Genomic DNA, 14,115 nt, shown 5'->3' with positions numbered 1-14,115 from the left:
AAGCAGCACAAGTGAGTATTCAATAAAGCTGAACCATACTGTAATGTATTTATCATGTTTGTATGTTCCATTTATTGTTCGTATTAATTAATTGAGTGCTGTTCATGTAGGTTTTTGGGAAAGGCTATTCAATCCTGGTCCATTTTTGGGCCAAAAAAAAGAAAAATCAGGAATATATGGAGAATTTCAGAGCCCCAAAATTAGCTCTCATGATAGTGAAGGGAATGATGTCAAAGCAGTTTTGTGTGATCGACTAAGTTTAGATTCAAAAGAACCCGAGTAAAAATAAAGGAGAAATTAATTTGCTACAGAAAATGAGGAAGGAACAGTACTTCAACATCTTTCAGCAAATCTTTGATCAAAATGAATACTATAAACATGTGAAATGAAACAACCAGCTTGCATCAATTAGCTTCCATTTTAATGTATTTTCTGCCTTGGGGGCTTGTGGTGTTTTAAGCATTAGCATGAAAAAAAAATGTGTGGTCAGGGCCTTTGGGAGCTTCTAAGGTCACATTTTGAAGGCCAAAGAGTCACATGCAGTCCATTGCCAAATATTGTTTAATTAAAATATTCCCCCAAAGCTTGAAAACTTTCTTTCCAAATTATTATCTATCTTTTACACACTTACTGCAATTTTCCTTCACTTATGTCACTTTTCTATATTTACAAAGCAGTTACTATCTAGAATGCTTAGACTCCCACTGCTATGAGTGCCTTGAAATATCTCACTTCCTGGGGAAAGAAAAGAGAATGTTACTGTTTATATCAAGATGCACAACCAACTTTATTTGGACATATGAAGCTAGAATCCTTAGCCTAACAATTTATTTATTTATTTCTGATATTTCTACCCTGCCCTTCTCCCCAAGGGGACTCAGGGCAGCTTTACCCAACTAACATATTGTCCTAAGAGAGAGGCAGCATTGTGTAGTAGTTTAAGGATTGGACTAGGATACCAGGAGATCAAGGTTCAAATTCCCACTCAGCTATCTAAACCCACGGGTAAACCTGAGCCTCAGCATCAAAGAAGGGCAAAGGCAAAAACACACTGAACAAACAAGATAACTCCATGGTAGGTTTGTCTTCTTGTCATCATAAGTCAAAATTACTTGAAGGCACAGAGCAACAACAGCAACCAACATAGCACATGATACACTTTAATGGCCTCCCAAAAATGTAGCAGTAGAAGGACTTTACTGCATTTCCCTGACAGTACCTTACAATAGCTGCAAGTGATGCATCTGAGCCATGACATCATTACAGAGGGCAAATACATTGGGAAGACACAGATATCTCCCACGCAGATAGGCTCTTGAACAGTGATTGCAACTCACCTAACTCAGAACAATTCTAGTCCTTGATGTCTCATTAAAAAGCATTTTGAAGCCCAGCTGCCACCCCAGCTGCCTGATTAGATTTCCACATATGCTGCTCAAAAGAAAATATTTGCAGAATGCACCACCCTGGAAACTTTTTGAACTCGGCATTTTAATCAGTTTTGCCACACAAACCCCAGGTCTTGCAATTTGGGATGTGTGGGTCTTGATACATGGGGCTTGTGAGAATTAGTGTGGACAACTCAGGGAAATAATTACGATCTTTTTTTGGGGGGGGGGGGGGAGAGATGCTGAAGTTCTGAAGCTCGATATGCATGATTAATTAAGATTGCAGGAATATGCTTGGGTCCTGCAGATCCTTCACATTTCTCTGATCATGTAACCTCCCAATCCTTTAAGGGGGGAGATAACATAGGGGGAGCATGGTTTGCCAACAGCCCATTCCCTTGAGTACTATTGTCTTGCTTACATGAAATGGCCACTAAACTCCATTTTACCCTCTTGCTCTCAATCATAGGCAACAGTTGGGCATTAACCTCATAGTGCAGCATAAGTGAGTAGGCAGTACTCTAGAAGGTTAAAAGGCAGTGGTCTATGGTAGAGCAAACCTAGCATCCTTTCACATTTAGAGTTTTATAGCACCATGCTTCCACTTTTCTGGCCCATTAAATCCTGGGATTTGCAATTTTGGGAGGGATATGTTGAATCTTCTGCCAAAGACTTCTAGTGGCTCCCTAAATTACAAAACCCAGCATTCCATAGGATGCCGCCAAGAAAGACATTCAATTTTGAGCTTAGATAAGTTACTTTTGGGGGCTACAACCCCACAAGCCATGTTGCCAAGGGGATTCTGTGACTTGTAGTCCAAAAGAGAAATTTTTGCTATCTCTTATTCATATCTCACTTCTGTAACATGTAAGACAACTGACTTTTATTGTGCAGTCCCCATTTGGTAAAATATGTGAGAAATATTTGCCAATTTGACTATATGTTGATGTTGCCTTACCATATATTTCCAAGTTTTCACCTGTAAAATGTTAGTGTCTATAGGGGGTGGAGCTAATCATGTGGCTCCAATGGCCAGCTGGAGTTCTGGTGAACAACAACTGAGCACTGTTATTGTTGTGTGTGAATGCTGGATGATTTGCTTCCTCCTTTCCTTTCCATGGTCTTGATAAAAAAATTCTGCCTCTGTTGCAGTTGAATAATTGGCATAAGTTGGTTAAATAAAAAGCCTCAAGCAAGAATACAGAATCTTCAGGGATAAAGATGCAGATCATGAAGCACCCTGTGACTTCCATGTCAGCAAACACTGAATCTGATATGGGGTTTAGAACACTGGATACCTCCTTTGAAATTTGGACTACATTCTATCCCCAAAAAAGGTTCAGCCCTTTGGATTGCTCCTTTCATATTTAGACCAATGCTTCCCAACCTTTTTTTGACCAGAGCCCACTTGAACAGGGACCAATTTGACTAGGGGCAGCTTTAGATTCGGTTTCATTATTTGGGGTGCTGATTCAGAAAATTGAATTAGATAGACCACATCAGCTCTAGTTTCTGATACAGAACACATGCCATCCAGCAGTCACCATCTGCTCACCCACAGAAAACCATATTTAATAATCTAGAGATGATGTGGTCTATTCAATGCAATGATCAGCTCTGTATAAAGGAATAGAAATAAAATTAATAAAATAAAATAATAAATAAACAGGAAGGAGGTTCATGGATTTTCATTCTCATGGCCCACTGCTGGGCCACAGCCCACAGGTTGAGAACCACTGATTTAGACTGAAACTCAAAGCTCATTTACCAACCCACTGACAGCTACCACTGTGTATCTCAAAAGAATAATACAAGGAAATGCATTCCATGCCTCCTCTTAATATCCATGATGCAGTATTTATGATCCTTGGGCTTGTGTGCTGCCCCTATTCTGACACAGCCAGAGGAAATAGCTTCTCTTTCTATTGTAGATTAACCTAGAATTTGGGAAGGCTACTCTTTGGATCACAACTGCCCTATTCCTCCAATCACTATGGTCCCAGCTAGGGATTACAGAAGCGATGGTCTAATTTTTTTTCTTGGTCTGGCTTAACCGTACCTTAGCCTTATCCCCAATGCGAAATAGTTGGTTGCATCAAGCTATAGGGATGAAGCTAGTTTTTTTCCCCAACATATCGTTGGCTGAATATCAGTCTATCTATTGACAACTGCTGTGGTTAATTTTAAAACGTGAAAGCTATGTCAAAAGATAAGGAACAGTTATTGAGACAGTAAATTAAAGTTTAATATCAGGTCTACACTTGCCCACTGGTTTTTTCTGTCCTTGTGCAGTGTTATACTAAACTCAGAGCCAACTAATGTTTAAAATGGCACCAGCTTCTTCATGGTTTCTGAAAACACCTAAAACTTGTTCTCAAAGCACTTAAATCAGTTCAATTTTTTGAAAAATTGCTAGCCTGTTTGCTGAAATTTGACTCCCCCCCCAGTTGTTTTCTGCCCTTCTCTTTGCTTTCATTTTTCATCCACAGAAATAGACTGTGAATAGACTTCTTCCTTCTGTGTGCCAACAAACTCACAAATGCAATGTCTCCCAAAGGCTATGCCTCTAATAGCAGAATATTGCTCATTCTCTATCCAATAACTCCCAAACTTCAAATAGGTAAGAGAGACTTTGGAATAAAGAGCCTCCCCCTTCATTCCCTCCAGATCAGTTTGGCTGTCCAAGCCTGTCTCCGAGTAAATGTTTCCAACAGCTGTAATCAAAACCATCCTGGCCTGTTTTGCTCTGAGACCTTGGTTCTGTCTGCCGGGGATCATCCAAGTAAATTGCAAAGCAGAACAAAGCTAAACAATACAAATATCTGTCATCACCGGGCTGAGTTGTTCCCCCCCCCCCCCCGCAGCCTTGCCTGTAAGAGCTCTCTGTTGTCAGCTGAAGCAAACGTAATATAGCAACAAACTAATATAAGCCGACTAAATGTCCCAAGGCTGCACAAACTATATTTCAGTCAGTGCTACTTTTATGGTATATTGAGGAGGCCAAATGACCAGTCATCTTCCTTGTGGCTGCACCATCACTCTCATTCATCTTCTGCTGAAAATTGAACTAGAAATTTTGCAACTAGCTATAGGGCATCTCTCATGAACTAGAATGGTAGTGGGCAAATTCTCCTCTCCTCGGTATATTGGCTTTTACTTCTGGTAAGGAAATGTGGGATGTTCAGTTCAAAACATCAGGAAGGTTGGTGGTTCCCAAGCCCTGAGCTACACTAGCCCTGAGCTCCTAATCTGTGGCACTCAAATCACAGACTCCATCACCATTGCTCATGCTGACTGGGGCTTCTGGGAATTGAGATCCAACATTTGGGGGCCCAATAAAAACTGTATGGATGGAAGACTTGCTCCTGGATGTCAACACAGAGTAGGAAGAGAATACTACTGGTTTTGTGATTAACTCAGGCCTGTGGCTAATGCATTTTGGAGCTGGTGGAAAATTCAAATGGAACCCCTATTATTAATGAATATGGCGCATAATCTACCAGAACAATATTCTTAAGTACTGCCAGACATTTTCAGTTGGGACTTCAATAGAAAACCTAATGGTGCAGTATACGCCACAGATCAATCCAGTATTGCCATCTGAAAACATATCCAAATTTTGCTGCATTCACCTTCCCACGTGATATAGCAGCCTCTGTCTCAGCTGCTTCTGTGTACCTAAAATAATTGTTGTCTATTTTCTGCAGGAAATGAGTAAAATTACTAACTACTATGTTCAGACTGTATTGACCAGTTTAACAAACTGCTTGAGGAAACCACAAAGAACAGAAAAGCAATATGTGAATGAAAATGATTCAGCTAATAGTGGGATCTTATATATATTTACTTGGTCCCATTTACAGTTGACCCTCCATGTTTGTGGGCTTAACTTTTGCAGATCTGATTATTCATGGATTTGATTAATATGTGCCCTCTAGGAATCTCTAGCTCTTCTATTGTGGCCATAGAATCACACTGGAGGATTTACAGAATCTGAGAGAAGTGTTCATTCAGAGGGGAAATACTAGTGGTTTTTTTTATTCACAGTATTTCCACTGCACAAAATGGAAGGTTCTGCTGTAATTGGCCTCCCTAATCCAGCAGCAGTGCCTTACTCAGAGGAAGGGTCTCGGGGCAAATATACTAAAAAGAAGCCTTTTTCAACCCTCTTACCCTGGAGGATCTCTTTAATGAACTTTCACGTCTCTGGGGTTGATGTTGTTGTTGTTATATGAAATGATTACATTATTATTTTTTCCGGTCACAATCCCTCATGGAGCCCATAGATATCTCTCACATAGCATCCTAGGATTTGTAGTTTGGTGAGGCACCAGACCTCTTTGTCAAAGAAGACTAAAGACCTTGATTTCCTGCCAGCTCAAACACTGTGGGTAATAGCTCTCATAGCCCGAAGAAGTAGAGGAAAAGAGAATGGAAGCTGGAAGTCAATCTAGAAACACAGCCAAGGCATTTCTAGTATTGTGCTCATGTAAGACAAAGTACATGGCTGTGCAGGCTCAGCTCACTAGCATGCCTGTTCCAGTAAGAGGAATGACATTTACAGTATTTGCAAATAATGCTTTTAGGATTAAAAGTTTCATGGAGGGCATTCATTTTAATTTTCCACAGCTGTATAGTTCTGAGCTTCTTCTAATATGCACCCCAATGAATTTGCAGGGATAGAGAAACTATATTCTGAGATTAAATGCTTTGTGCAGTTGGGTATATGATATGTAAGAAAACTCTCGGTTTCCTTTCCTTTTTGGAAAAAATTTAAAGGAATAGACAGTGAATATGAATACCATTCTTTTTATTTATCATTATCTAAGGATAGTGTAGGCATGCACCAAGAGTCAAAGGATCGGTTTCCACACATGCTGATACTGTATGGGGTCCAACCCCCTGCAAGAAGCAGGAAAATCACATTCAAAGCACCCCTGACAGATGGACATCCAACCTCTACTTAAAGCCTCCAAAGAAGGAGCCTTCACCACACTTCAGGACAGAGAGTTCCACTGCTGAACAGCCCTCACAGTGAGGAAGTTCTTCTAATGTTCAGGTGGATTCTCCTTTCCTGTAGTTTGTTCCATGTCCTAGTCTCCAGGGCAGCAGAAAACCAGCCTGCACTCTCCTTCCTATGACTTCCCTTCACATATTTATACATGGCTATCATGTCTCCTCTCAGCCTTCTCAGCCAGCTCTTTAAGCCACTCCTCATAGGGCTTGTTCTCCAGACCTTTGATGATATTTGATAAATGTGGGGAAGTTATGTTTCCAAACATTTACAGTTACTTTTATAAAGTTTTTTAAAAACAAAATCTGTGCTGGGATTTGGGAAGGGGAACAACATTTAGGTGCAAAGTTCTATATTTTGTGGTGGAAAAATAATTTTGAAGCAAAAGTTGCAGTGCCTAATGAGAGTTTATAATCTTGCAAGTGACCTCTAGAAGTTTGATACATGGGTGTTGCCTGTTGGTTTTTTTCCTTCTCATTTCTAGGATTAAACTTTACTGGCTGGTTCCTCCATTTGTTCTGCACCATTTGGGAAACAATTTTTACGCTTTTTGGAAAATGAAGCTTAGTCCCACTGTGATGGCTAGCAAAACAGAGGGCATGGCTAAGATGTCTAAACAATCACAGCTTATTGAGCAAAGGTCTAAGGAGGGGGGAAATGAGAGGGGAAGCGTGGTTGTTTAATGGCCAATAATATTCTGCAGTTTGGCTTTGGAAGGAAATTGAAAAAGGAGAGAGTAATGGTGCGTCTAAGGTGAAGGGGGAAGGAGAAACAAAGTAGAACAAACAGTATCTTTAAAATAAATAGTGGGTCAACATTTGGACTTAATATTTTTAAATAGCCTTTCTGCAATATACCAGCTGTTGTTATTTTAACCTTTGGTAAGGGTTCCTTATTTAAACTGATTGTGGGAAGAGTGGTTGTGCACAAACTGTATTCATTCAACAGTGTATATGCATTGTAGAACCCTTAAGGTAAGTGTGGGCAAAGTGAGGCCCTCTGAGCCCCCAGATGTCTCTGAAGTCTTCAAAAGTCCCTAATCACCCTAAATAAAATCTGGGCAATTTCCCCCCAGCTCTTACCCCAAACAGTTCAAAGCCATGTCAAAATGCAGCAGTTGTGTTCCCCCAAGTCCAATATAGATATAGAGATAGATATATAGACATAAACACACACACACACACACACACACAGATATATACATATATACACATACATACACACGCACATATGGAGCCCCTGGTGGCACAGTGGGTTAAACTGCTGAGCTGTTGAACTTGCTGACCGAAAAGTTGGTGGTTTGAATCCAGGGAGAGGGGTGAGTGCCTGCTATTAGCCCCAGCTAAAACATGCAAATGTGAGTAGATCAATAGGTCTGGCGGGAAAGTAACAGCTCTCCATGCAGTCATGCCAGCCACATGACCTTGGAGGTGTCTACGGAAAATGCCGGCTCTTCGGCTTAGAAATGGAGATGAGCACCAACCCCCAGAGTTGGGCATGACTAGTCTTAATGTCAGGGGAAACCATATATATATGCTGAGCTACAGTTTTAAAATGTCCCTGTTTCGACATGCACACAAATTCCACTTAAGAACAAACCTACAGAACCTATCTTGTTCATAACTTGGGGACTGCCTGTATTGTGAAGGGGCCCACAGACATACACATCTGGGTACAGCCTTGTGTTATTTTTAAACAATCTATGCATTTATTAATACAAGAATCAGGAAGGCAGGTACCACCTTAGTTACACTTATGGAGCTGGTTTCTCCAATATCCATAGGTAGGTAATTAAGTAAATCCCATTGACTCAATAACTGTGTTCTAATTCAGATGGCCAATAATATTTAGTCCTAAATTCATTATGGGTTTTAGCCAGAATTTTAAAGGATCCCTCTAAGACCCATCTTCACTGCCATATAATCCAGTTTCAGAATGCAGATTAACTGCTTTGAACTGGATTATATGAGTCTAAACTGCCATATAATCAATTTCAATGCAGTTAATTTGCATTGGGAAACTGGAATATGTGGCAGTGTAGATGGAGCCTATGGGGCTAAAACTGACACTCAAAGTAGATTCAGTACCTTGGAAAGCTCTTTTAAAGTTTTGCTTTAAATCTGAAATTGATTCTGCCTTCTTGATATTGGAGTTACCCCCTTATTCCAAGACTAATGCACTAATGGATCAATTAGATATTAGCCTTTGCTTCCTGGCTTCGAAACACTTGAGAGGAAATATACATTTCAATGTTAAAATGAGGGGTTTGAGGCTCTATAGAAGTGGTTCTCAACCTGTGGGCCGCGAGAATGAAAATTTGGTCTGCAAACCTCCTTCCATTTTATTTTATTTTATTTCCACTCCTTTCCACAGAGCTGACCATTGCAATGGATAGACCATACCAGCTCTATATTATTAAATATGGTTTTCTGTGGGCGAGCAAATAGCAACTACTGGATGGCATATGTTCTGTATCAGAAACTAGAGCTGATGTGGTCTATCCAATGTAATTTTCTGAATCAGCACCCCAAATAACCAAACTGCATCTAAAGTTGACCAAAAACTGATTCGTAACCCTTTGGTACTAATGTTGGAGAATGGCCCCAGTCAGGTGGTCCCTGGTTAAGTGGGCCCTGGTCAAAGTGGGCCCTGATCAAAAAAAGGTTGGTAACCACTGCTCTATGGTGTCTCCATAATTTTCTTGTTTAAATTTTTTAAAAAGGCTAGATGTTTCCCTTAAAAAAAAAACCTCACATTTATTCACCCTATAGTAGAAATGTGTTAATTATAAAGCCAACTCATTTTAACTATCTACTGTTTTTATGGGCACCTTCCTCTAAAAAGACCTCACCTTTCACAATACTTCTCAGAAATCTTTTGTGGCATCTAATGGTGGTTTTACTTCCAACAAAACCTTTTTATAGTTGTTTCATTTTCTTAAAATGAAGACAGTAAACATCCAGTTATGAACATCTTCATTGCCCTAGGAAGGAACTGTTAATAAAAGTACAAAATTGTTGCCTTTTACTGTAATAAAACCTCCACAGCCTGCACTTTGGTATGGAGAAGGAGAAATGTATGGGAAATGCATGAATATTAGCACTAGAGCTGCCTTTTAAAAATGTTTTACGCTGCATTTTTTCAAATATTTTATGATGTATGCCCACTTTGGACTTCTTTATATACCTCTCTGATATCTATTTAATGAAGGGTGGTTTACAAGTACTTAAATAAATGCAGTTAAAATTCGCCCAGTTCTGGTTGTAAAATTGCTCCACATTTTCTCAAAGATGTGAGGATTTAAACTTGAAAGTATTCAAAGGCCACAAAAAGCAGTTGGTTGCCATTATAACCACAATGTTAACAAAACTATTTACTCTTCTATTTCTCAATAGTAATTAAAATACTTGCTCTTTAAAGACATATCCAAACCTGATATTTAGCTGCTCTCAAATACCCAGAGAAACTAGGACAGTGTTGAAAACAAATATAGAGAGGCTAGAGTAAAATATAATGACAGAATTCACATGAAAATAGCATTATTTATTTACTTTATATATCCTATATGCCCAGAAATGAAAAAAGGAACAAATAGTAAAGATTACTATTTGCTATTCAAAATGTAAATTGCATTTCTATTTGGGTTTCTAGCCTTTCTATCTTTTTTTTTAAAAAAAAGGTTTTGTAGGGCAATGTCTATTTGAATGGGCTGTTGAGTGAAAAAATAAATGTTAATAAAAAACAAAGCATGTTTTAAATGTAAAATTTTTATTTTATTTTATTTTAAATTAGGGTTATGGCCTGCATGTGGACCCCAGACCAAACTTTCCCTAACCCTGCAATTAATTACCACATTTCACCAAATTATGGAAACAGACAGGGTTACGTAAAAGAAAGGAAATCCTTATCATCCATCTCTCATGTCCCTATTATATGATATAGTTGTGAAATATGAGATGTATGTCTTCACTGTGATTGCTGGAATACCCCAAGAAAATAAAGGGGTGCTTGAGATGTTGTTCCTTTGACAAGAAGTGCCATGTTCTGGGCCCTAAACATAAAACTGAACACAAAGTCAACTTTGTCAACTTTATTTATATCCTGTCTCATCTCTCCTTGGGGACTCAAGGCAGTTTTAAAGGCCATAGATCTTGCCAAAAAGAGTCAGAAAAAATAAGGTGGAATACTATAACAGGAATTTTGTAATGTTCCCCTCCCTGTAAATCTGAGAAGAAGCATGGCTCAATGCTATAGAATTATGAGAGGTGTAGTTTGGTGAAGCATCAGTACCTCTGGCAGATAAAGCTAAAAAATTTAAACTCCCATGATTCCACAGTATTGAGCCATGGCAGTCAAAGCAGTGCCAAACTGTATTATTTCTACATGGTAGATGCACCACACCTCGATGTCCATAATTCCTACATCTATATCTTTTGCTACCATCTGCTGGTTGGAGCTTCCACTGCAGCAGTCTCATTGTTGCTGTGGGAGCATCTGCAATGCTCTAAAACCATATCTTCTTTGAGGGGACCATAGAGCTGGTGGATGTTCTAAGAACAAAAGACAAAGACTTCCTCTTGTGCACATTTACCTTGGTATGGGATGCAAAACTAATGTCCATCTTCCTTGGTATGCTTCATTGTTTGCAAAACTGGATACATATCATTGGTACCCAGACTTCCCATTTGGAATCCCTACCTACCTGAGTAGAAAGGGCTTGAGAAACAAAACTTAACTTTTAGGACAGGGGTGCAGCTTATGGACTGTGGAAGGACCTTTTTGGTAGCCCTCAGACACTCTGGGGGTGAAAATTTTACTACCAAATTTTGAGGTAGCCATTGGCATTTTATATTAAATATATGAACCCAAACACAAAAGAAAACATCTAATAACAATGCTAAGCCCAAAAAGAGAGAATGTACTTTACAAAGGAAACCTCACTCTCCCATCCCCGTTACAAAATTACCAACTACTAAACAAATTCACCCATATTCACCCCTGACCACATCTACATTTACCTATATACCTATACATAATATATATCTGGACATATTGTGTCCATTGTTCCTCTGGCGGAAGCCATTCTGGGATTCCGGGAGAGTGTCTTCTGCGACAGGTAGAAGATGGTTTGTAAGAATTCTTGCAAGGGTTTTCCCAGCAAAGGTTAGAAGGGAGATACCTCAATAGTTTCCACAGTGTGTTCATTCCCCTTTTTTTGAAAAGGGTGGTGATGGTGGCCTCCTTGAAGTCTGCTGGGATTCTCTTGGTCACCCATACTTTTTCAATGAGCTGGTGGAGTTGTATCAGCTCAGGTCCACTCTCTTTAAAGAATTTAGCAGGGATCCCATCAGGTCCACTGCCTTTGTTATTTTTTTGTTGGCTGATGACATTGCTGACTTCCTACAAAAGCCAAAAACAAGGTCACAGCATCTGTTATAGAACTCCAATATGCCAATGATAAGGTAGTCTGTGCACATTCAGAAGAAGACCTACAAGCCACTCTAAACACCTTTGCAGACACATATGAAAAGCTTGGCCTCTCACTGAACATCGAGAAAACCAAAGTGATATTCTAGCAAGTCACCAGCCAATCCCTCTGCAATGTCAGAAATAGAGTTTAATGGTGTAACATTAGAAAATGTTGACCATTTCTGCTACCTTGGCAGCTACTTCTCCACAAAAGTCAGCATTGACACTGAAATACAACACCACCTGAGCTCTGAGAGTGCAGCATTCTTCCGAATGAAGCAGTGTGTGTTTGAGGATTGGGACATCCATAGGGATACCAAGGTGCTTGCTTATAAAGCTATTGTCCTCCCAGCCTTGTTATACACCTGCAAAACAGACATCACACTCAACTCTTGGAACAATTCCACCAGCTTTGCCTCCAAAAAATCCTGCAAATCTCTTGGGAAGACAAATGTCAACATGCTGGAAGAAGCAAAGACCACTAGCATTGAAGCGATGCTCCTACACCATCAACTCCGCTGGACTGGCCACATTGTCCGAATACCTGATCACTGTCTCCCAAAGCAGTTACTATACTCCCAACTCAAGAATGGAAAACGGAATGTTGGTGGGCAGGAAAAGAGATTTAAAGATGGGCTTGAAGTTAACTTCAAAAACTGTAGCATAGACACTGAGAACTGGGAAGCCCTGGCCCTTGAGCACTCTCACTGGAGGTCAGTTGTGACCAGCAGTGCAGTGGAATTCGAAAAGGCACGAATGGAGGACGAAAAGGAGAAATGTGCCAAGAGGAAGGCGCATCAAACCAATCGGGGACCACCTTCCACCTTCCACCTCACTGTAAAAGAGCAAGCGGGTCAAGAATAGAACTCCACAGTCACTTACGTATCCACTGCCAAGACACTGCACTTGGAAGGCCGTCATACTCAGACAATGAGGGATTGCCTAAGTAAGTAAGTAAGTAAGTGTCTGGACATATAGAAAATAGCCCACATTTGGACTATTTTATAGATATAGGAAATATCTTTTTAAAAAACACAAAATGAATTGGAGGTGATGTTTGCTATAGTTAAAAAAATCCTCTGGGTCTGAAACAGTACAGGAGAAGCAAAAAGCATGTCATCTAGGGTGCATCTACATTAATACAGTTTGACACCACTTTGCCATAGCTTAATGCTATGGAATCATGGGAGTTGTGGTTTTGTACGTTTTACCTTGAGCCTTCTCTACCAAAAGGTACAGCATGACACCACGAACCACCAACAGTTGCCTATACCTGCTTTAGACATAAAGGTTTGAGCATAAGCCAAATATTACAATTTGGCTTATGCTCAAACTATAGATCGCAGTGTCTGAGTGCCTCTTTAATACCGGTGAGAATGTCATGACTGACAAAAGATGCAATTGAGTTTACAATATAGTCAAGAACCAGTAGACTTCTCATATTACACACTTATACAGCTATAATTGTAGTTTAACTGCCATGACCACATCTTACAGAATTTGGGGGTTTGTTTTTTTTTGGTGAGGCAGCAGAGCTATCCAGCCACAGATTTGAAACACTTTGAAATTTCCATATTTGAAAATTGCCAGAATTCCATGGGATGGTGCCATGGCAGTTAACATGAAATCATGTGTCACTATAATTGTGTAACATGAATAGGACCCTGGTTCTTTTGAGACAGAACTGTGCTCTGATGGAGTCATCTTTCAGAAGAGGACCCTAACTCTTTCTTTAAAATAGTCTAGAAAATTGACCTTGATGGAAGTTAGACAGATATGGCTGATATTTTGTGACTTCTAACTACAATGTTTATTCATGGTGATCCAATACATTTCATAGGGTTTTCTTAGGCAAAGAATACTCAGAGGTGATTTGCTACTTCTTTCCTCCAATATAGCTATAGCAAATGGTATTTGAGAGCCAGCATTGGGCCGTTGTTCAAGCATTGGACTACAGCTCTGGAGACCAGGATTTGGATTGCTGCTTGGCCATGATACTCCTGGGTAACACAGAGAAAGGCAACAGCAAACTTCTTCTGCACAAACCTTGCCACGAAAACTCTGTGAGAGGTTTGCCTTAGGGTTGCTATAATTCAGAAATGACTTGAAGGCACATAAAAACAGGAACAACAATCTTGGTATTCATTGGGAATCTCCCACCCAAGTATGAACCAGGATTTACCCTGTTTGGCTTCCAAGATCAGACAGGATCTAGTGCTTTTAAGCTCTTCAGACCCTAGTTTA

Source organism: Anolis carolinensis, chromosome 4 (genome assembly GCF_035594765.1).
Source record: "Anolis carolinensis isolate JA03-04 chromosome 4, rAnoCar3.1.pri, whole genome shotgun sequence".
Taxonomy (NCBI): domain Eukaryota; kingdom Metazoa; phylum Chordata; class Lepidosauria; order Squamata; family Dactyloidae; genus Anolis; species Anolis carolinensis.
The sequence above is the reverse complement of the archived record's forward strand: the minus strand, read 5'-3'. Positions refer to the sequence as shown.